Genomic DNA, 25,506 nt, shown 5'->3' with positions numbered 1-25,506 from the left:
TATATTTCCTATGGTTTATGTCCGCACTCAGCTATAACATAGGGAAGAGTGGGGTTGCATCAATATATTGTTTATGCAAACATAAAGATATTTCATGATTTTCTTTGGATGGTAAGAAGCCCAGAACATTTTTGAAATATTATTTTATATTCTGCTATTATAGGTTTACATTTCACATCCAATAGCTAAAACACAGCTTTAAACACCGGTTAAAGCTTTGCATTTTTAGGCAGATGAGCAGAGAGGTCTTTTGCCATTTTTTTTTCTCTCCTAAATATTTTTCTTTCTAGGATGACAAATCATTATTGTATTGCTTAACTACTATATTAGACAACAGCTCAAATTCACTTACACTTTGGAAAAGCCAAAGCGAAACTGGGTTTCCGCTTGGAGAAACATTCCATGAACATCTGGGCAAAATAAACTGAAAATAAGAGCTAAATACACATACTGCAGTGTTTCAGATTAGCATTGCCAAAACATGGCAGGCATCCATCTGTCATTAGCTCACTAGATTCCTTTAACATTAATATGCACATTTCTTGATGGACATCACAAATGCTGAAGATGATAATGACAGTGGGTTAATAAGGCAGCATAGTATGAATATTTCCTATTGGCTAGCCCCTAAAATTGGTCTCAAATGTATAATATTAACCTAGATTGGGCATCGTGCTCTCCTATTTTTTTGCAGATACTATATTTAGGTGCATTGGCTGCAAGTTTCTCACCACCTGTTCTGCCCGAGGGGTAGCCAAAATGCCCATTTTTATATGAGACTGGTGGAGATCAAGGGCCAGTTCCACAGCTGTAGGGAATAGATGCGCTTCCATGGGTGCAAATGGATCAATGCCCATAAATAGCAGCTGAGGATTTAGACCTAGCATTGGTGAGAGGCATTCTGCTGGCATGCTCAACTTGTAGGTGTTGTCAAATAATGCACTATTAATGCTTTAAATGGGTTTTTTCACCTCTTCTCCCTGCAGCTGCAAGCATGGGACTCTCTCCCTTTTTTCAGTGTCCAAAGATTCCTATTATTGCAAGGGCTGTGTGTTATAATGTGTGGTTTCTCAATTTGCATACACACTCTTAGAGATACAAATGTCATACATTCCCAGTTAGATTCTTATGGTTCAGTGGCCACTGGCCAGCCATTACTATTCTAAACTACTGAGGTGCAAATCTATATGGAGAAATGGGAGAAATGCCTTACCCTCAGTCTTGGACATGAAGGAAATCCTAGAGGCTCCATTTCCTGACCACAGTTTGAGATGAGCCACAGTGAACTTGTGAAAGAAACTTAAAGGGAAACCTGCAAGATAACACTTATTTAAAGTGGTTATCAAGGGTTAGTAGAGAGAGAGTTATGGTCCACTGCTCATAGCTGCCTGGAAAAAAGATATACCCAGACACACTGTACACGGTCTGATGAGGATTTTGTTGGGTTGGGAATAATTCAGCCCTCCAAGTCTTATTGGGTCATGATTGAGTTGGAAGTTGGTTCCTTCCATCTCTAAGGCCCTGTACAGATTGGCCTGAAAGGCCAGCATGGGGGCAAAGTTGGGGTGTAGGACTCTTGGAATACTTTAAAAACAGTCTGGGGCCACATGTGGGCCCACATAATTTCTACCAAACCATTAAAGGAACATGTGTCAGATTTTGATCTTGCATTCCCATGAAGCCCACAGGTCTTGTACTTGTGCATCTGCACCCAAGGTGACAAAACTGAGGATGGGAAAGGAAGAATGGCTGCTAAAATATGGTCCTCACTTTCATATGATGTGGGGGGGATCGGGTGAGTACAAACAGAGTAACAAACGGATGTTAGGTTAATAGCTCTTTTTGCATAACATATTTGGTCAATACGTGTGTGCACATACTTGGGGGTGAGAAGCCAGGAAACCTCACAGCTTCCTCTTGTCTTCGCTCTGGCCTGCTGTGTGTTAGCAGACTTCAGCCTGCATGAGTGAGCTTCATTGTGGGTTAGAGAGCGAGTGTTTCTCCTCTCTTTCCCCCTCTTCTTCCCAGCCCCTGAGCCTGCAGGGCAGACAGACAGAAGCACACATATGATTAATACAGCACAGCTGCAGTGCTGGCTCATTTGCATATGTATTAATAGAGGCAGAAACAACAATTCAATTACATCAGGAGACATTTGGAATACTAAAGAAATAGGCCTGAGACCATTCTGATTTTTTCCCCTCTCCTCTGTCTTTACTTAATTCAAGCAGGCAAGAATCTTTGGATTTAGTTATTTCTTCTCCTAGCTCTCCCCACACACACTGCTTTCCCTCTCCAAAATGAATGAATAAATAAATAAATAAATAAATAAAAATCCCCTTTAGGAAGAAGTGGTGAGGGGCTACATACACAGCTATTACTACCACTGGGCTTCCCAGGAGCTCTCTGACATTCTGACGATAGGAACAGCCTGAGCAAAGCTTTTCTTCTATGCTTTTTTCATATCACCAAACCTTCAGCTTGAAGATGGTGACTTTTGTTCCCCACTAAAACAGCCTCAAAACATGACCATTCCCATCTTCTAGTCCTGCAGACAAATTCTTTCTGCTTTTCTCTTTGACTCGTGTTCCTTGAAGTTTTGATCAGTTTTCCTTTTATCTTCTTTCTCTCAATAGCTCTCTGTGCTAAGCTGCCTAATTATTAGGGTTCCCAACTTCAGGTTTCAGACTCTGGTACTTGAGCAAGGCTAAAGGCTTGTCCCTGAAGCAGACTAGCCCAGGGCACAGATAAATAGAGAAGGTAAGAGAATATGTGCCTTGCATGTAGATGTTCCCAGGTTTTCCTGTGTCTTTTCCTTCTAATATTCAGTCAAAGTCTATCCTCCTGTAACTAACTTAAAATCACTGCATATGGTCCTGCCCTCTGAGGTTTGGTGATATGAAACTCTCCTCCTCTTGTGGCATCTTTTGCGGTATTTAAAGAGTGTGATCATGACATTCATTAGTCTACTCTTCACCAAGGTGAATGTGCCCAGCTCCTTCAATCTCTCCTCCTATGTTAGGGTCTCCATCCCAACAAGTCTCACTCAGGCAACATAACTATTGGATTTTGGTACTTCTGTGGTAGCCCTTCAGACAGAAGAGAACTGTCTGTAAAATATGTCACACAGGACACGCTGGGCCAAAAGCTCCAACCCAGAACCCTGTTTAGATGCAGAAGTAAGCAGAGGAATGCTGTACATCTGGCAGACAATATTGAGCCTCTAGATTGGCCCAGCTTAGTATCATGGCCATGGATTTGGCCTTGCTTACTCATCAGAGCAGAAGCATCTGCCTGTTGCACTGCAGAATCCAATTCACATTTCAGGAATGTTACACCAGAAATATTGGACTGTAAAGGCCTCTGTCCCAGGTCTGTATTTGGATACAACCACCCACAGACCTGGCCTAGTTCTGACACCAGCTCTGAGTCAGCACACATTTGGAGAATGAGAAAGCGAAAAGAGGTTATGCAAGCAGAAGCATGTAACTCCCTGGAAAGCACCATTGGAGAGGTCAGGCCATCTTTAATTTCTTTCCTCTTGTAAGAGAGAGAAAAAAGTGTGTTAAAAAAAGACTGTTGCACTTTCCTCCTCTTTCTTTTTGAGGTTAAGCAGGCATAGAAATAAAGCAGAACACTCCTTGATTATTTATAAGACATTAATTTTACATGAATATTGCTTAAGTGGCTGACAACGTCAGTAGTTGTGGCAGCAGGCAGAAGCTCCATCAACGGAATTGTGCTTCATCCCATGGTCCGGTTCCAAGAGAGGAACACTGACATTTAAAAAGAAGAGTGGGCAAAGAATTGTTTATTTATTTTTAACATTTTGCTGACAGGTACCTTATGAAAAAGTTTATTTAGCTGCTTTTAATTCCACATTGTTTCTCTGTAATCACATATTTCTATAACAATGCGTATGGCAGAAGCTCATGGCAGATACCCACTCTAAGGCCCGAGACAGACAGACCGAAAGGGGCATGGCGGCCTGGCACCAATTGCATGATCCCTAATCCTAGTATGGAGTGGCAGCGGACTAATGACGGTATCCCATGTACACAGGGACTGTCATTGTGACGTAAGTGACACGCAACATCTTCACATCACTTCGTGCCGCTTACTCTGGCACTTTAAAAAAGAACCTGGAAACACCAGGTTGTTTTTACTCCAGAGGGAAACTGCATGGTTTGGTGGCACCCGCCAGCCCGGACATTCCTAAAGGTATGTACCGGGCCTTAGTCAACATGGACCTCTCCTTTGCTGATATCAAAAGGGTTGAGTTCATGCTTAAAGCATTTCCAAAGAAATCAGTGGCGCTTAAGGGAGTCATAATTACTATGTCTGATTGATTTCAGTGGCTCTACTCAAAGCACAATTAAGTTTGGAACCAACCCAAAGTCTTCCTCAATTTTATCTGGTGGTGGCTGTGGGCCTCCAAGCCATTTCTGATTTACCTAAGGCAAACATATCACAGGGGTTTCTTGGAAAGATTTGTTCAGAGGGGGTTTGCTTTTTCCTTCTTCTGAGGCTGAGAGAACAGGGCTTGCCTAAGTTAACCCACTGGGCTTCCTTAGTCAAGTGGGGTGGGACCTTGGCTCATTGGAAGAAAACCAGCTAGCCAATGGGCAATTCCAGTTTCTGCCCTCTGCATTTCTACATTGGGAGTGGTGGAAGAAAAATATCCTGCCTGATTCAAAGATCCACAGTCAGGTGGGGTCAACAGTACTGGTCTAAACATCTCAACGGTTTTACACAGTATATGATAGCTTATAGTTTTGCATAAGGCAGCCATAGGATTCATGAAGCCAATACCCTATAGCCTAAAATCACAGATAATGCCCCTTGGATACAACTGTACATACAATCATGCAATTACGTTCTACAAAAGGACATAAAAATTATTCTTTGCTGACAACATTGTCCTGACGTCTGTATGAAGTAGTTTATGGCCATTTTTGACAAAGTTTGAAGCAGACATTGAAATGGCTTAGAGCAGCGGTTCCCAACCTGTGGGTCGCCACCCCTTTGGGAGGTCGAACAACGCTTTCACAGGGGTCACCTAAGACCATTGGACAACAGTAGCAAAATTACAATTATGAAGTGGCAATGAAAGTAATTTTATGATTGGGGTCACCACAACCATAAGGAACTATATTAAAGGATCAAAGCTTTTGGAAGATTGAGAACCCCTGGCTTTGAGACTGTCAGTGATTTATATACATGTGCATAGTTGGATCACATGTTCCTTGACATGGCAACACAGAAATTAATCCTAAAATGCTGATGTTTAGGTTTAGCCTACAGTTTTGCAGATTTAAATATTTATTTTTGGATTATATTGAACATAACAATAAGACAGGATCTTGACTTAATATGAGAATGCAATGTGTTTGTGCATGTACTCCATTGGCTCTCACTTCATATCTTTCTACACACGAACCAGAAACTACAGAGTTATGATGGGTATGGTATCCATACTCCTTCCCCTTGATGTCATCATTTTGTGGTTTCTCAGTTTTGGTCTGGTGATTTTTTTCCATTCTAAAAGGTTGAAATGCAACTGGTAAGGCTTAGGGACTGACAGTAAGAGCTTATACACATATTTTGGTCACATCCTTTTGCTTTTGGCCAATCCAGCACTTCTCCAAAAATAACTTCTCAAAAATTGAATCCAGCCCTTAGAGATTTCCCAGTCTTTTGCTAGGCCATGATGTTTGAAGATGCTGTTGTGTAAATGATTCTGTTGACCTTGTTCCAGAAGACCCATATGTCTAACTTGGTAAATGCCAGGGTTTGCTGAGCTTCTGCTTATCAAGCACCACTCTCAATTCCACATGTTAAATCATTTTAAACTTCCCAAACCAGCTTGTGATATGTCAGAAACAAGGAGCCTCCCATTCAGACAAAAAAGTCAACTCTCCATTGGACATATTCAGGCTCTCATGTACATCTATAGTAAGCCTTTGGGTCAGAGTCACTATAAAGCTGATAAGAGTGTCATCGAAGAGGGCAGATGCAAACACAGAAAAATTATTGATTTTTAAAAATACAGAGAGAAACAATAGCTGATTCATCACTCCATTCAAGGAGTGTGAACAGAGCATAGTTCCAGCCCTAAAATACTTCCACCCTCCTCCTCTTTTTATTGCCTGGAATCTTAAGAGCTTTATCATTTGCAGTCATAAAATGAAAATATACACCAAACCCTCAAAGGGCAAGTATGAAATTAAATTATATTTGGGCATCTGTAACCTTTTAAAATGATCAGATTCCAGTTAATGTATTTCTTCCTGTTCCGAGGGCTGCCATGGTGTTTGATGGTGGGAAGCAGTCCAAAGGGCATTGGGAGATAATAAATTCACTGGAAGTTTCACCCTGAGGCAGTCCTCAATACACCATGCCTTCCATTTAGGAGGCCTGACCAAAAATCTTGTCACATTCAAAGGTCACTGAGGTTGGGGATGGTGTGCCCCATCGATCTTTCCCTAGTGGCACAGAGTGACAGCTGAGCTCATAAGAAGTCGTCAGAATTTGGAAGAGAAGTTATTGTGGCAAATGGAGACTGGATGGAAGAGGAGGGAATAAAGCAGCCTGCAAGGCTTTTTATATCCTGTAGGCTAATAACATCGCTAAAGAATTATTTTATAGCTGACAAAGTAGGACTCCCATGGTTTGGCATCTTCCTTTTCTGTGTTTCCAAAGGTGGTCTCCACCATCTGTTGTTGCTGTTTTTAAGGGCCATCAATCATAGGATCATTGAGTTGGAAGAGACCTCAATGGCTATTCAGTCCAACCCTCTGCCATGCAAGAAGACACAGTCAAAGCACCCCCAACAGTTGGCCATCTAGCCGCTGTCTGAAACCCTCCAAAGGAAACTCCACTGCTGTCTAGTCCACTGCCAGACAGCTCTCACTGTCAGAAAGTTCTTCCTAATGTTTAAGTGGAATATTTTTTTCCTCTACACTTGTCCCTCCATATGCACTAGGGTTAGGGGCACAAGACCCCTGTGAATATGGGGGGAAACCAAATAACAAAAACACCATGTTTTTACCTGATAGGATACTTCTCTAGGAATCTCTAGGTCCTCCAGTGCAATTCTGTGGTCAACATCCGACAGATATTGACCATAGAACTGCACTGGAGGACCTAGATATTCCTAGAGAGAACATAGTTATCAAATTTATGAATAATCAAATCCGCAAATATCAAAGTCGCAAATATGGAGGGATGAGTGTAGTTTGAATCTACAGCTTGGTGTTCTAGTCTCTGGAGCAGCAGAAAACAAGCTTGCTCCTTCTTCCATATGACATTCTTGCAAATATTTTAACATGGCTATAATGTAATCTCTTAACCTTCTTTTCCCCATGCTAAGCATACCCAGCTCCCTAAGCTGTTCCTGTGGCTGTTATTTCCATGTTTTTGCTGTATTCTGTTTTAACTTATACTGCAAACTGATTTCAGTTGGATATTAGAGGGAATATAAATTAAATAATAAATAAACAAACATTTATCTTCTGTTCTTTAAAACAGTATCTGTATTAGGTTTCACTTAACATGCAGTTTCATATCAATACAATCAGTAATATAACTGATGAGATGGAAAGAGGCCAATCAACTTTGGATACTACATAGTCTGTTATAGTAATTCCCCAAAGCTTGCTATTCGTTATTTATATCCTTTTTAACATGTCCCTTCCTCATTATAGCCTTCTTATCAGACTCAAAAGCTGATCGAAAATACAAGGAGAGCTCATAGTGATGTAGCTGTAAATGAGTTTTCAAAACTTTATTAGCTGGAAATTTTTCAATTCCTCTCTGGGGTTAGTGTGTTGTTCTTATTTGTTTGGGTCTTTATGTTTGTATATTTTGTAAATATCTGTTTAACAGCTGCTTTGGTTGCAAGCAGCATATGAAATGGTGGGGGGGACTGCCATATTGGAAATTGTTCCATTTTTCCCCTTCTGTTAAGTGGGAATTTGTGGGTTATTAATTTGTAACATGTGGATTAGGGTCTTTCTTAATTAATCTCATTGATAGAACTTAATATTTTCATAGAAGTAATTTTGGTTTATAATGATTTGGAGGCAAGTAATAACTAAGGAGATGTAAAATATTTCCTTCTCATTCTCTCTCTTTCTTTTAAAAATGCTCTAGTTTTCTGTGTTAGATCAGTGAGACTCGGAATCCTTTTAGCTGACTATTGTTATTGTTAACTTTATTTATATCCGGCATTTTCTCCAAAACTGGATTCAAAGTGGCTTATAATTTAAAACAAGTACAGTATAGCATTGCTAAAAGCATGCAAAGGTCAACATTTAAATAATGTGAACTACTTTTTCACTCTGAACTCAGTTTGCAGCAGATGAAGTAAGCTGACGACAAAGGTGGAAAGTGGGACAAGGAAAGAGAAGCCAGAACATTTTAAAAGCCACTGAGAAAATGGGATAGCAGAGGATTAACTGTGACTGTCCCTGCCAAACTGGGACAGTTGAAGGTTATGAAATATTAATTTTAGCTCAAGCAGACACCTGAGTTAAAAAATGATAGAACCCAAGTCCCTTTATTGATTACTGCGGGTTTTTTTTTCTTTGATTGATCATTTACACTTCAGCCAGCCAATTAATCAATTAAATACACATTCCAAAGCTTCAATGTATTAAATTAGTAAATCAATGTACCAATCAACTATATAAGGAGCTGGCTTTGATTGTGACAATGACTCTGAACATTACAGCGTTATGAACGGGAAGTATAACTGATTTTTTTTATACTTTCTGCTTCCTTACCTCATGCAGAATAGATCTTCTGAGTCATAAACAGGGGATAGATGATTAAGTTCCCAATGCAGCACATCTTGTGAAAGAACTATTATTTAAAAGTTAGAGGTTGGGAGAAACAGAAGGAAAGGCTGTATTATGCTTCATGTTTTCTTCATTGTCTTCATCATTAAAAAAAAACTTGACTCATCTATGAGAACATATGCTGAAAAAACTGTCTGTACAATCTATTAATAAATAAATAATCAGATATAATTATCAGTTAGCAGTTTAGATAATTATTTGGCCCAATGTTGGCTATTCTGACTTGCAAAAGCAGTCCAGGGCTGTCTGCCAGCTCTCCCACCTGAGATGCTGTAGCTGGTGATGCCAAAGATAAAATCTGAGGTGCTATAACTCACTGGGCTACCAAGCTATGGCATTTCCTCTATATAGATCACTTGATTTCTATTTCTGCTTCTTCCATCCTAGAACAGAGTTAAAGGCTTGCCAAAGCCTCTGCTCCCATCCCAGACAGAAGCAATGATTTGGAGTCAAGTAAGAACTAAGGAGATGTAAAATATTTCCTTCTCATTCTCTTGCTTTCTTTTAAAAATGTTCTAGTTTTCTGTGTTAGACCAGTGAGACTCGGAATACTTTTAGAAATGAGAAAGTCCATTTGGAAGCTGTGGGTGAGTGGTAGTATATATAATATCTTGTCCACACAAAGCAATTTCCCCAAAAGCAGATGTGCGGATGGAATCTTTGATCTTCCATACATTGTCTTGATTTATGCACACAATATGTAAGCTATTCTTCAGGGCCTCTGATTATGAGGGGCTACTAAATGCAAAGCAATATAATGGGTGGGTAGGTTTTGGGGTAATGCTGTGGGGCCTCTTAAACTTGACATAACCTTGATCCCCACCCCACTCCTCCCAGAAACCTTCACAATAGTTTTCTCTGGCCAAGAACAAACAGACAGACAAATCACAAGCAGTTAGAGGAGTGTGGTGTGATGTGGGCTTTCAAGTGTAAAATACTTCTTTTGTAACAAATCCAGGTTCATGATTTGAGGGAAATAATGCTGCAGTTTATAGGTGGAAATTGATCTTCCACTGCTAATTGTAGATGGCATATAAGGAAAATGGGTCTTGTTTTCATTTTTTTTAAAAATCCACACATTTGTGCGTGCTTTTTTGTTATGAAAATAAGACTGATCCCAAAGAAAGGCTGATCGTCTCTCAGAGATGTAAATTAATGTGTGCCGTGGTCAGCCGAGGACCTGCTGGCATCTGGTTGACTGGTTCGAAAAGCTTAATTTGCTTTGTGAACTGCTTTCTATTATCGGTTCTCCATTACTGTCAGTCAAGCGACCCGGATAAAGGCAACAACAAGAGTGACGGTGACAATGACAGACACTCACTCCTCGACACACGGCGCTCGGCAGAGGAGCGTGTGCAGGAAAAAAGCAGTTACCCTCTTCCAGTTCAGGCAGAGCTGAAAGAAGTTGACAAGTAGGCCTTGTGGGCTAGCCAGGAGATCTCACTGCCACACAGGAGGCAGAGGGAATAGGGTTGCTCACTAAAAGAGGAGTTGAATTTGGAGCAGAAAATGGTATGTTGGAGCAGAGGGCATTTAAGTTATGGCAGAAGATGCATCCGTCTTCCCTCAAAGTTAAGCTGTAGGCTGTTCTGATTTCCAAGCTTGGGTTCAGAGGGTTTCCTTAGTTCCCTTTTGTCTTACCGTAGAGTGCTTAATGGGACGTGACAGCTAGTGATCACAGCCCCTTTATTCTATGCAAGAAATGTATTTACTTTGGCCTAAATCTATTTGCTTGTCCCAGTTGAAGTAAACCCATTGAATGAGTGGGGTTTACAGAAACCATTCTAATGGGGACCAGCAATTGAACATCACCCAGAGCTTTATTAGAGGAGTCAAATATGTATTTTGAAAGGTAGACAGGAACTTCAGGCCAACTCAAGTGTTGTCTTCCTTTTCTCTTAATTTCACTTAGAATGGATAAATGACTTAGATAAGCAACACTTACCTATAAGAGCAAAATATGGTTTTCTTTTCTGAAAAATAACTTCCATTTATGGGGAAACTTGGCACTTGTATTATCACATCCAATGTGATAATTGCACACATACACATGTTGGCACATGTACATCATCTTTATTTGCAACATAGTGCAGAGGACTAAAGTTGATGGTTCATCCCAGTTAAAGCAGACCCATTCAATCAATGGGGATGTGAAATGTCAATATTTATGTAAGATCCATATTCCATTCTTATTTATGTAAGGTCCATATGGAATATGGAAGAAAGGAGAAGAGAAGAAGTAAGGTTAGAAAGAAAGTGAGGAGAAAAGATCTGATGGATACCTTGATAGGGAATTTGTAAACAAGACTAATGATTAAAGTTAAAACATTTAGATTATTTGTAGATTGTTCATTTATGTCTAGTTAAATGTTGTTAATTGTTAAGTTGTGGTTTCTTCCATTTTCCTTTTCTTTTGTCATGTGTCTTTTTTATATATGGATGCTCTATATCTTATGTGTAATTGTATAAATAAGCAATAAAAAGACGATGTAAAAAATAAAATATTTATGTAAGATCCAAAACACACTGCAGAAATAATCCAGTTTGAGACTGCTTTAACTGCCCTGGCTCCGTGCTAGGGAATCATGGGAATTGTAGCTTATCGTGGCAGCAGATAGAGAAGGCTAAATGTCACAAAACTACAGTTCCCCAGAATTCCCTAGCATTTAGCCAGGGCAGTTAAAGCGGTCTCAAACTGATTAATTCTGCAGTATTAATTCTGCAGTGTGTTTTGAACCTAAATTCCCTTAATTCAGTGGGTCCACTTTATTTGCAACTAGCAATTGGATTTAGCTCTCTGATTCCAAAAGCCATTTATATTTTTAGTTTTTTGTGGGTTTTTCAGGCTATGTGGCCATGTTCTAAAAGAGTTTATTCCTGATGTTTTGCCAGCATCTGTGGCTGGCATCTTCAGAGAATGTTGGCATAGAAGAGAGCTGGATATATACTGTATATACTGAATGATCCTGGGTAGGGAGGAAATTCCATGTTAATCTGTGTATTATTCTGTTGTTGATGGCAGAGCCTCAGGGTGGGAGGATATGCAAAGGAGGATCCCACCCTGAGGCCCTACCATCAACAACAGAGCAATACACAGATTAACATGGAATTTACTCCCTACCCAGGGTCACACTGTGTGTGTGTGTGTCTTCTATGCCAACAGATGCTGGCGAAACATCAGGAATAAACTCTGCTAGAACATGGCCACATAGCCCGAAAAACCCACAAAAAAACTATGGATGCCGGCCATGAAAGCCTTTGACGTCACATTTATATTTTGTCTGTTACTCTTCAGAAGGATCTTGTAGACCTGTGAAAAGTTCAGAAAAGGACAACCAAAATTACCAAGAGACTTCAGCAGCTCCACAGTGGGGAAAGGTTACAATGTCTGGGTTCTAGCTTACGAGGGACATGATACACACATTTAAACCTATGTATGGCATGAACAAAATGTTTCGGGACTAGATTGATGTTTTTGATGTTAAAAAAAAGAGCTTCTTCCCATCCTACACATTTAGAGTATGTATAGTATTTGCTACTGTGGCTTTCCAGGTTCTGCGGAGGCACAATCACAGTTTAAATCCCAATATATATATTTTAGCAACAAGTCAGATATTCAGTATAACACATACTTACTGTCCCCAAACATCCATGCATCCAATGAGGTGCCAGTGTAGTACTTGATTGCAGGACTCTTTTGCTTGTGCTGTTCAGCAGTGTTGCCACATTTGGATGCATCTTTAAAGCCCTAAATAAAAAAAGATGCAAATACAATATAAATAGATGCAAATGCAGTATAAATATTCCACCACGAAGAACCTTTGTTCTCTCCTAAATACATAACTGAAAACACCAATACTTTATTCAGGGTGAAAATGGCCTGCTCCTTATCCCTGGTAAGTTCAGTTTCTTTATTCTCCAGCTCTCCCTCTGTTTCTAAACTCAACAGGTACAGCCCCTTCCTTAGGATTTCTCCATCCTTTGGGCCAAGCTAGTAATTCACAGGGGTCTCACTGCCAGAAGATGTATTGATGACTGTTAGCTTGGGCAGCTTTGAAAGAGTGTTAGACAAACTCATGAAGGACATGACTACTAATGGTTACAGGTTATGACGATGATCATATATTATCTCCAGTGCTGCAGGCAATATGGCTCTGAAGATCACTTGCAAGAGATCATAAACGAGAGAGTTCTTTTGTGCATATATCCTACTGATGGCCTTCTCATAGGCATCTTGTTGACCACCTTAGGAACAGAATGCTGAACTAGGTAGATGTTTTGTTTGATCCATCAGAGCTCTTCATGCATTCTTACCTGAAAAGAAAGAACATTTGTTTCAGCAAAATTTGCAGCCACATTAGCAGAGTCTTGCAAGAGAAATGTGTGTTAATCTTGTGCTACCACATGCTGTAGGGACAACAGGATTTGGTGTTCCTCACAAGAGCTCTTTCTTCTGTACTCTGTATTTCTATCACTAAATCCTGAACTAGCATGGTGAGAATTGGATAAAGATTGTTGTCCTCCAAGCCCCTTGTCCCCACCACAGTTCAATTTCTGATTGGTGCACCCATCATCTAGGGACAAATAAACAGAACAACAACAATAAGAGTAATCCTGATCTAGACTGGATCTCCTGTCTTGCAGTTGAGCACTATTCAAATATCTGTTCCAGAACAGATTTTGGACATGTGGGAGAGGGCTGCAGAGGGAGAGACAGGAAGAGAAAATTACCTTGTGCAAACATGGGATTTCACCTATTCTGTCATAAGCAGGGCATAGATGTTCTCTGCTTCTTGGCTCAATAAAAATCCACAGAAAATAGGTTGATGGTTTTGAAGGGAGGAATATAAAAACCCTCTTTGCACACAATCCTAAGCATTCTGTGAGGAGGCCATTTTATTTGTTGTTGTTGCAGCTGCTTTGTAGACACACAGATATATGTATTGGATGAGTCCTCATCCAGAATCCCTGTTCTCACAATGGCCAGGTAATTAATTGCTCTGAGAAGCTTGCAAGCAAGGCCTAAAGGCAATAGCTTTCTTTTGGCTGTCACTTTCCAGTATCTGGTATTTAGTGATATTGCCTCTGAGCTTGAGGTGTCATACCTAGTCAACATGACTAACAGCCATTTCTAGATGCCTTCTTCATGGTTCTAATTGTAGGCTAAAGAGATCGTACAACAGTTCCTGGCCATTTTAAATTTATGAGTAGTTATCATGCATATATCCCTGTTCTGTTCCAAGGGGCTCAAAGCAGCTTAGATGTGGTTTCCATGCAGGCAAGAGCTCACATTAGCACCTGGCTTTCTCAAGCAGCTGCCAGGACTCCAGTGCTGTAGCATGACTCGCCATGGGTGGCTTCCCTTTTTTTTTCTTATTATTTACTGTTAAGTTGGCTTCAAGTTGAAACAACCCTAGAAATGACAGACCTCCAAGAGCCCTGCTCACCAGCTTTCCTAATCAGGTTTTGCAAATTTCATGGGTTTTTTTCAATGAGTTCTACCATTTCATGATGTGCCTTTTTTATTCCTTTTGACCTTTTGCAACCAATACTAGGTAATAGGTCCGGATGGTAGTTTCTGACACCATCCCCTGTGTAGCATATCTTCCAGGCTTCATGGAAAATCAAACTGGTATCCGGAAGCATTTTATAGTAGAGACCACCAATAGAAGAGAGGGTCCTCTAGAGGACATTTAACTCAGGGGGCATGTAAACCTAGAACTGCCCTGATCCAGCCTATACTCATTGTAACAGAAGTTCTTCAAGCTACTTCATCTTATCAGTTCAGCTACTGAGAAGCTTAGAAGTATCCCTGTACCTTGTTCCTTTAAACTGATTGCTCTATGGAAAACATGTCCTTTCTCTGATTGCAAAAGCCAATTAAATTCGCTGGGTCTTCCTATAAGCTTATATTATACAAAAGAACTGTTTCCCACTAAATTCTGCCCCTTCTTCTCAGTGTGCTTCTAGCCTTTATGTACTTTGCCTTTCCCTTCTTAGTTGTTTCCCTAGGAAATCCAGAAGGGCTACAAAACACTGCAGACTCAGGCCTCCAGATAAGGCTTATGGACAAATTGTTGGTAGATTTCTTTGTTCGCCTGGAGCATTTACATTGCTTACATCGGACAACACATTCATATGGAACATATCAGCCAACAGTGTTTACCCGGATGACCCTATCAAATTTCCTTTCTGGCCAGCTTTCAAGTCTTTTCACTCCATTTCAATTACTGTCACATGGTGCGAACATTGTTATGTACAAATATGTGACTTATTTGGGCAGCCTTCCAGTTAGCTATTCTTAATTTGCAAAGGGAGAGGCAATCTGGTCTGCTAACTTTGCAGCGATGCATTATTATCGCAGAAGCCGAGTAACACATTTTTATAAGCTGATGATAGGAAGTGCCTAGTGATAAGTCTCTGCATGTGAACAACATGGAAGGAGATCTTGCAGTCAATGCAGAAGGGACTTGGAGCTGCACACTCTGGGCTTTAGATTCATACTCCAGATTCCCACCATACAATCATTTTCAGACATTTTACTAACTGCTGTATTCAGTGCATGAGCAGGGAGCATAGAATTTGATTCATGGAGGATTCTTGCAAGCTGGAAACAGGACCAGTTTTAAATATGACTGATTTGGATAGCCACCATGAGTGCCAAGCTGAAAGGAATGTCAAACTGACCCCCATGACTAGGACTAAGATCCTTAATCATGCTTGTACCTAGGTTAACATAGTTAAATGGTGGGAATGCTATACCACTCTTGCACTGAATTCAGACATTATGCAACCGAGTGTGTATCAATCAATGTGCCTGCTTATTGTCCTGTTGTGCAGTGGGGAAGTGCACAGGGACTGTTTCAGCAGCTCTAGTTGATCAAGTGGTACAGTAAAGGCACTGATAAATAATGAAATCTCATTTGAGAACTTCCATCTAAGGCTAGAATCCTCTTGGTTATTCACAACTAAAGAGGACCCATTCAAATAGTTTTCGACTGATGAATCAACATGCAGATTCTACAACACAGCCTCATAGCCCAAAAAACTCACAGAAAACTATGGATGTCAGCCGTGAACACCTTTGACTTCACATCCATCATGCAGATAAATCAAGTGATGCAGCTCTGTTCTATTCAGGACTAACAATAGGACTGAAATACATGAAATGCTTGTACTTGTCAAACTCCACTTACACAACCAAGAACTCAGTATGTCCATTTCACAACTACAAAGTACAATCACACATGTAAGGGAACTAGGAGGTCTGAATGTATGAGCTTTCCTTCTACAGATGCCCATAGTCATACCATTGACGCTGCAGTAGGGTATCCAATGTGTTACCACTCCTTGCTCATATGTTTATTACACAGCATGAACAAAATACCTAAATGGGCACACATAATAGTAACCACTGAATACACTGAATACAGCAGGGGCAGTTCTAGGTTTACATGTCCCCCAGAATGTTTAGAGGACTCTTTCCTCTGTTGGTGGACCCTACTGTACTGTACTGTACTGTACTGTATTGTACTGTACAGGTTGGCTGCAGGATGCCATTTGGATTTCCCATGAAGCCTGGGATGATGTCCGAAGCTACCATCGAGGCCTGATATTGGTTGAAAAAGTAAAAGAAATAAAGAAGGCACTTATCATGAAATGATACTACGCGTTGGCAAACAATTCATTGGATTCATTATGGATAATGCATAATAAAGTTGATCAAGCTATTCAGTGAAGTCAGTGAGTGAAACAAAGAAAATGTCTTAGTGGCATGTTTACCATAGAGCAAAGCTATGCACATGTAGATCAGGCCAGTGGACACTATTTGGGAATCATTTGTATATCCCCTTGTGATCCAAAGTGAATGAACACTCCCTGGAAACCCTTTGCATATATGTTTGAGATGCAAAGTGGAAAAAGATGTCCAAGGTCCCATACAGACAGGCCAAAATAAAGCTGGTTTGGGTCACTTTGGAGGTATGCTGTTTAAATTATGTATGCGTCCTAAGAGTCCGGAAGCCGCACCAAAGTCACAATCCAGTCCTAAGGACTGGAGTGCAGCTTTGGCACAGCTTCTGGACTCTTAGGACGCATGCATCATTTAAACAGCATACCTCCAAAGTGACCCGAAGCAGCTTTATTTTGGTAATCTGTATGGGGCCCAAGTCATCTAAAGGGCTAAACAGACCAATGTTTAACGCTGACCTCGGGGCACAATGGGGGTGTGGCATCTGTATGCCCTCATGTCACCCTGATACTGGCATCATGCTGCCCACCTGACCACATGGCAGACGGCAAAAGGGCATGTTTTTGGTGCAGCGTTTAGATGCACTGAGCCAAAGAAACTCCTAAAAGCCACCACTGCAGCAAGGGAAGCTTTTCACTGCTTTAACTAGGAGTGGCAAAGCACCAGATCGAGGCCTCAGCGTATGGTTGATGTGGGCCCAATCTGGGGGCACGGAACTGCTCTATCAGGGCAGTCTTTTGCCCCTAAGTGAACAATAACAGAATAACACAAGCTGTCATTCATCCAATTTTGCCTCCTCCACACTCTCCTTTATTCTCTATTGTTGAAATATTGGTGATAATCTCCTTGGGATCAGAGACTATTATATGGGATCTCTATGTGGAATTTAGAGTCTCAATTTGAGCAAGGGATAGAAGAAAATATGGCAAGCAGCTGAAAGTCTCAGGACTTCAGGTTTGTTTCATTCAAGGATGACACCTATGAGATTAAAGCAAGGGCACAGATCAGGTGACTTTTAAGCAAAGCTTGGAAGACATACTATTTTTGTTGTTAAAGATGGAAGTTGTTCAAGGGTAAGTTTTCCAGCCTCTAGTTTCAAGGAGTAATACTGAAAGAAGAGAATGAGGTGGAACCATGTGTTTGGTGAATGAGGGGAGAAAGTTGCCTACAGGCTGAATGGCTGAGGTCTAATATACGCGTGTAACTATGCTTACAGTTCTCTGTCCTTCCACCCTCCAACAGCTGTCAAGCTCCAGGAAGGAGCCTTTGCTGCTCTCCCTTCCTAGTGGGGAATGGAGAGTGGGAAAATGATTCAGACCATAGAGACACAGCCAGTATCAGCTTGGTTAGGGAAAAGAAATGAAGATGTTCTGTATTCTCAAATGGAGTGCACTTACCTTTTCCTTCCCACAGGAGCCTGGAGCAGCCAGAATGTCATGGTCTGAATTGCTTCCCTTCCCTCTGCAACAGCAATCCATCTTGGTTGCTGAGGGTGGGCGGTTTTTGGATGGAGTACTAGGGCAAGAAAATACCCTTTGCGCCCTGTCCAGAAAAGGACTTATGCATGTGTGGGCTGTCCTCTTGCATGAGTAAGTCACTAACAGGAGGCTAGCCAATGTTTAAAAAGCTTGGCAGTCTGTACGTGTTCTTCCATTGTGGGATGGAGTGGGAGAGAGACAGAACCAACTCTCCTGGCAAAATGAACCACTTCGACAGACATTTGGCCCTTGGAAACAATAGTTCCTCATGATTATTTCATGCAAGTTCTGTTAAGTAAAAAGGTTTGAGCATGATATTGTACTGTGAGTTTCTCTGTTCCTGCTTTCATGAATTGGCTTCTGTCGTGGGAATGGAGACACAGAAAATGTATCTGTGTGATGCTACCAATACGTCCTTGAACAGATGTATGGGGGGATATAGAACTATTGTTTTACAAGGTCTGCTCCTCTCCTTAAGATAAAGACCCTCATGCATGCTTGTCTTCAAGCTATATTTGATTAGTGTCATTTCTCTTCTTAAATGACGATTTCTGGTGGTGTGCCTAACCCAGTAGGTTTCTGCACAAAATCACCCAAACATGAAAGCATTCGACAAAGGGAGAGCCCGGTTTCATAAAATCTGTATTCAAATGAAGTAAACATATCCAAACTATGCAGAATTGTGGTGCACACTGGCACAAATCAGAACAATATCCAGCCATGTGTGCATTTTTAATGATGGGGCTCTGACTGATATAGAATAGAAACATTGCCACACTTTATAACATCAGAAAATTAAATGCATGGACTCTGATTGGTTCATCTATGGCTCCATACAGAACGTATGTTGGAAGTGATATTGTACTCAGGATGAAAGTTAGCCCTTCAGATAACTCATTTCCTATTACTGCTCCCCTCCACACACACACATTTTAATTTTATTTTATTTTCTTCTTTGTCCCCAACTACAAATACAGAACTCATTGGTTCTTAAAGTGATATTAAGAACATGGCTGTGGCACAAAACACATAGATCTGCCTAATGTTAAAACAGCTAATATGGTTTTTCCCCAAATAATTTAAAAATAGCTATTATGCCACATTATCATTTTCTTTATTAACAGAACAAGAATTCATTTTTAGTGTGGCCTCGAAGCTGTAATGAGCATTGTTAACATACAATAACAATGCCCCAGGGGAAAGGTTTCAAAGGCAGTCTAACCTCACAGTTGAACTTCTGATGTACTGCCATGCCATCCAGCCAAGAACACTTTCACAATCCTGCCGAGAGTTTAGCAGAATATTGCTAAATGATAGATGATGGATGGTCAGAGTTATGAGCTGAGGACAGATAGCATTTCCCTAAGAATGTAAAAATACACGCTCAAAATTTTAATACTAGTTCTACAATGACAGAGGAAGACATATATGAAAGCCCCCTAGTCCAAGTCCCTGAATCCAGGAAGGAAGATGCTCAACTCGCATTACCCTGTTACATTAAACCCAGGATTCTGGGGTCCCCTGACATGTGGCTATTTATGTGGCCTTCCCCCATAAACTAGGGTTTCCATATCTTGGTTTTTCCTATGACATTCCCAATTTTTAAGGCTCTTTGGGATGTCCCGCCTGCTTTTGGGATCATGTCCTGGACCCAGCAAGGCCTCCCTGACCCTGGAGCAGCTGTGCGGAGCCTTGGCCAGCTGGCCAACAAACCAGCCCCCAAACATCCAGGGGGTGAGGCCTCCCTGGCATGGCCTACACGCTGGGCCTCTGCTGGCCAGAGGAGCCCCAGAGAGAGCCAAAGGTCAAGCCAGCACCCAAAACATCCAGCCAGCCAGGCCTCCCTGGTGCAGCCTGTGTGTGGGGCCTCCACCAGCCAGAGGAGGCCCAGAGAGAGCTGGAAGCCCGGCCCACTGGCTAAGGCGGCCAGGCAGGTAGGCCTGGCTGGAGCCTCTGAGGATGGGGATTGAAGGCCGCCTTTGCCTTTAGTTGGTTGTGTCCTCCATTTTTTTGAATGTCCAACACTTTGTCCTACATGGTTTCCTATATTTTGTTCCGATTTTGTGGCTACATTAGGTATTGATTTTTCTCCATTTTTGACAAGGACCTTAGGCCAAAAAAATAAAAAAAAATAAATAGAAGTGTTCCTCAGATCCATAGAAGTTGTCTATATTATTTTAACTACTTAGTTTACATATTTGGGAGCACAGAAAGTGAACTACACCTGAGAAGCCTTTCAGTTTAGTCAAAAATGCATTTGAACCCTCCCTCCCTTATTAATCCATTTCCAGCTTGTGAGTTCTTTTGCCAAATTTTTAGAAAGCCATGTAGATAAGAAGACTTTTAATCTTGCATCACTTCAACTGGGTTCTGTTCTTACTGGGCCATAAATGTAACTGTTCAGAATAACAAATCTCATGGAACTGTGATGAAGATAACTTAGAATTTACCTGTTGTTGCTGCCATGAATATCAAGGCAGAAAGACAAAATCAAAAATGTGGTAACCGAATTGTGCAACTAGGAAGTGCTCAATCAGGAAAGGGCATGCCCTTGAGCAGAGAGGGCTGCACTACCTGAATTTTGGCAACTCTGGACCTCCTCCAAAAGCCCATCATGTGCCATTGCAGCTGCTGTTCTGCAAAACCAAAAGTGAAACCTTTTCCCATTCACCTTTTGAGGACATTTGGGGTTGCTGCTGTTTTAGGGAGGGGTACAAAAAGCATCATTTTTGTCTGAAAATTAGAGTTTTGGAAAAAAAATTCAGGGGAGTGCCAAATGTTTGAAAGTATCAGTGGAACATTCCCAATGATTTGCCACAAATTTTATCATGGCATACCTTTTGATCATGACCAACTTTCTGCTCGATTCTTCCTTGCAACCTATCTATGTTCTCTCAAAGACAAAACAGCCTATGAGCACACTGCATATCAGTTGAGTCATGAGATATAATTCAGGCACATGTCCCACCTTTCTTGTTCATTCTGGCATGTTATCCATAAATATGAGCAGGATGGCTATTAGCAGTATGGTAGGTGTGACAATTTAGTCACACCTACTATATTAGAAGAACATATACATTGTGCCCAAAAACTGTATGATAGTTGTTGCAGTGAAGTTTGATCCCCCATAGTACTGAGGTCAAGATACTCCTGAATGGTAGAAGCTGATAGTGTAAATATAAGATAAAGGAAATACCTATCATCCAATTCTCATTGGCATATTGGGTAGAGCTACATATGTTTACTGTAATTTCGGGCATAAATTAAAGAGGTAAAAGGTTCCTTGGCAATTTTGTGCCTTCGTGTCAACCACCCTTGGCAAGAGGTGACATGTTTCTTTATTCCTTTACACCCTAAACCCGTGTGACTGTAGGGGAATAAAGATCTGACCACTGAGCTTAGCTCTGGGTGTGACCCAGGGATCACACATTTTTCCATCTGAATATGAGAGAGAACTGGGTCCTACTCTTCCAAGAGTTAGAGCAAACAGTGAAAAGTCCATGATGCCTTGGCTTAGCAGTTGCTTTTCCTACATATATAAGCAGATTGTCCAAACCATTATGAAATAATCATGCTTTTTCTTTTTTTCCCCTCCCTATCTACTAGTCACATGAATTAAATTACACAAATTTAACCAGCAGCATATCCAGTTATTTAAATACTCCCAAGTTCTGCCTTCACTGTTAAGAAAGGCACCCAAGACATAGAGAATGTACACTTATGGGAAGATGGCAAAATACAGATTGTGTTTCACTGTACTACTCTGCCATAGATAGTGTTGGCAGCATCCCTAGAGTATAAAATTAATCCAAATTTTGGAGCTCTCCGTTGTAGACCTTTGAATAGACACAGTCCTTTGTTTGATTGCTTCAGGGTGCCATAACTTTTCATTCTCTAAAATGTTGTCAGTTTAACCATCTTGATGCACAGCATGCGGTCATTCCAGTGTCCTTTCTCCTGGTCTTGAGCCAGACGTTGTCCTGCCCTGTAATGATTAAATCTGAACAGACAGATTCAATAATGTCAAAGTTCAATCTTGTCTAAAAATATTAACATGCTGCACCCCATCCTGCATATTGTACATTTCATTCTCTGTTACAAGGCATGGCAGGTCTGTAAGAAGAATGTCATTGACTAAATAAGAGAGGAACAAAACCTAGGCAATTCTGTCCATGTAATGTCACACGTCATGGGGCTACTTCAGCCTTCAGCCTTAGGCCATGGCACTTGAATTGCCAATGGCCAGATTTTACAAAACAACAAACAAAAACCCCTGCCTTCTTTCTGTGTAACCTCTAGGCCAGTTGCCAGATTTGTGTGTGGGTAAAAGCCAGACATGTAGCTCAGTTGCCAAAATATTTGAAATTACATCCAGAAGAATGATTTTTATTTTTTTTATTTTGTCATTAATGTGCATGCTTAAATTGTGTAGGCAGTGTTTGGGCCCATTTTGTTCAACTCAGCTCCCATGCTACTATATGGGTGATGAGAAGATTTCATGTGTATAAGTTCCTGATGGAGGAAGGCAGAGAAGGTAATGTCATCATTTGTATTGGGGGTAAGGAGAATGAAGGAGGCTTGGATCTAGCTTAAGAATTTTTAAAACCAGAAGGTAATGACTCTATGCATGAGTTCTTATGTATGTGAAGGAAGGTAAGGGAGATTATATTTAGAAGTTTGGGTGGAATCATCACCAAATTAGCTCTTTCTTGCTTGCATTTTCTATTGAGAAGAATATTTACTATGTGTGTAGCATTTAATTAATTGACTGGCTGACAAATTAATTTTTATCCCACCTTTTCCCTAATGCAAGGCAGCTTACAAAAATGAAATTATGACAGGTAATCATTAACAGCACTTTTTGGTCATTATTGCAACATCTTGTGATTGCAAATCCTACAGTGTGACTATGTGCTCTATTGAGATGGATGATGTGGATCACTGGATTGACTCAATCAAAAAATGCATGGCCCTGAGTTTGCAAGATCTGAGCAGGGCAGTTGATAACTGGGGGATCTGGGAGGTCTCTCATTCATGGGATTCCCATAAATCAAAGTCAACTTGATGGCAACTAACAACAAGAATGAATGGAAGACAAGGAATAGAATGTGGCTTTGGCAGTTCCATCAAAGCTTACCTCTATGTGGGGCAAATCCCCCAGCCCCATGGTAAGCATATTGGCTATATAGCTAGGATCCACTACAGTGAAAATCTTCAGGACCTTACCTGATAGCAGGCAGAAACATGGACTTATTCTATATAGGAAACTGAACCAAGGACATTTGTAATGAAATACAATGCAAGCTAATATTACACTCAGACTCTTTGAGTCAAAGAAGGAGGAAGAGAGTTAGATGAATAAACACACATAATATCTTCTTGCATCTTTGAAAGCTACAGTGGAATATCTGAGCTTTTTCCATTTTGCTTGATCACCTTGAAATGCTGTTCCAAACTCACCCTCAGAGATCACATGCTTTGTTTAGCATTCCACAGTCTGGTGCCCTCTAACCTTCATTGCTCTGCTAATGTAAACAGCCAATGTTAAAAGAAGATCACCAAATAACAACAATGCCTGATCATAACTTTGGTCACGGTATTGTTGCATGTTTGTCCTTGCTCTGTTTGTTATCATACTCAGCATGGTTATACTTAGCATTACAATGAAGAACATCTTCAGTGGAAATGCATTATTTTGTTGGATTTCTTTTCCTTTAAATAATGGCCAAATACACAATGCTGATACATATCCAATACCTCTATACATTCACTTCCAGTTACTGTATAGCTTACCCGTTACCTTGACCTACAAGTGCACCAAGCATCAGGGATGTAGTATAGGCATTGTTGCTGTTTTTCTCCAACATGTGTGGTTCTTCACATTGGGAGCAGCTTCACTCAGCCATGGTAACTGTGTTTAACTTCCAAAGCTTAGAAAAGGTGTTGTTTTTTTACTAGTGTTTCATTGCTGGTCAAGTTGGCAGGGAGATTTAAGTGGGTTGCTTGAAAGAGCCAAATAAAATTCCCTCCCTTTGTCAAATTGGCCAAACCCAATCCCTGGTTCTAGAGCGAACTGTCCCCGTGGCATCCAGATGGTTCAGTATCGAACCCAAAATATAAAAACCTTAAAATATTTTTTAAAGAACTCACAATTTGCTCCATATCTTCGCGCAAGATCCAGAGCCCTCTGTTGTGATGCCAGGTGGTTCATTACAATGTGTCCTGTGGTGCCACTTGGCACCACTGGTGCTGCCAAGAGTCACTTGCTCTGAGGTCAGAGTAAGGTGCCTAGCTTTAATCATGTGGTTGGGTGCCTTTTTCTGACCTGACTTTAACCAGCAACAGTGGTGTTGGATAGAACAGTGGGACATGCATGTGATCAGCCATCCAATGTCACACTCACAAAAGAGGGTCCCAGGTAATGAGGGGACATTGGGTCAGCTACAATGCCAAAATACTCTGGGCAGCTCCTGGAATATTTTGGCCCATGCAGACATGACCTGGGAGCTGTAGTATAAAATTAATATTTTTATTCTACATAAATGCATCACTTCTCTTAACACTTTAGAACTTGAAACAGGTATCCCATAAATATTTCACCAGATAGGACCTTTCCCCCCTTCATTAATGGTATTGCTGTACTGAATCCCACCCTCTAGGCAATCTTGATGTGCTGATTTTCTCTAGGTCTTTAAACGCCAAATGGATCAATGGAAAAAGATTGTGATTTGAGCATTACAGCTGATGTTCTATGGAAGAGATGTAAAGAAAGCTCACAAATTCTCATATCTTCATGCTAATTTCTTGAGATATCTGTGTTGGTTTGTTTTTAAAGATCAGCTCTGTGTCACGAGTTTTGTTTTGTTTGCGTTTGCATTTCAGGACTACTTTTAAAAAAAATAGGCAAAAACACTGTTTTGTTTTCTACAAAATCCTGTCTCTTCTGCATAAACACAATTTTTGTTGGGTCATCCCTAAACGTGAAAAAAAAAATCCAGGTCAAAAAACAATGTGCCTGAATGTTGGGAAACCTACTTGGGAAGAATATTAGACCAGTGAGAATTTTCCACAATTTTCTCCTCACATTCAAATACCCTGTAGTGGTGTTGGAGGAATTATTCTGTATAGGAAAACACATGTTTTCTGTGCAAGAACATGTTTTCTGTATGGGGGGCAGGGTTCCTATGTAACAAGCAGTGTTCTTTGTGCAAACAACAATTTTAATGCACAAAACTGTATTTTTCCCCTCTGCAGAATAATTGCCCTGCATCATATTCAAATATGGGGAGAAAAATGCAGAGGATTTAATTTTCTCCTGCAGTATGCAAAAAATTACTATACTTATTTGTCCCCACATGTGAGGCATGATTTACATCTCTTAATGACAATCCACCCCTTCAGAGGTACAGAATACTGC

The 25,506-nt window shown here is 40.7% G+C and overlaps 1 protein-coding gene across 7 annotated transcripts in view; it reads left to right on the top strand.

Moving 5' to 3' along the window:
* SOX5 (SRY-box transcription factor 5) overlaps nucleotides 1–25,506 on the top strand; it is a 454,554-nt gene that overhangs the window by 320,266 nt on the left and 108,782 nt on the right. The gene's annotated exons all lie outside the window — the stretch shown is intronic.

This window comes from Sceloporus occidentalis, unplaced genomic scaffold (assembly GCF_023333645.1).
Source record: "Sceloporus occidentalis isolate IW3139 unplaced genomic scaffold, rSceOcc1.0.p SCAF_5, whole genome shotgun sequence".
Lineage (NCBI taxonomy): Eukaryota > Metazoa > Chordata > Lepidosauria > Squamata > Phrynosomatidae > Sceloporus > Sceloporus occidentalis.
Note: the sequence above shows the minus strand (reverse complement) of the source record. Positions and strands in the feature narration are given on the sequence as shown.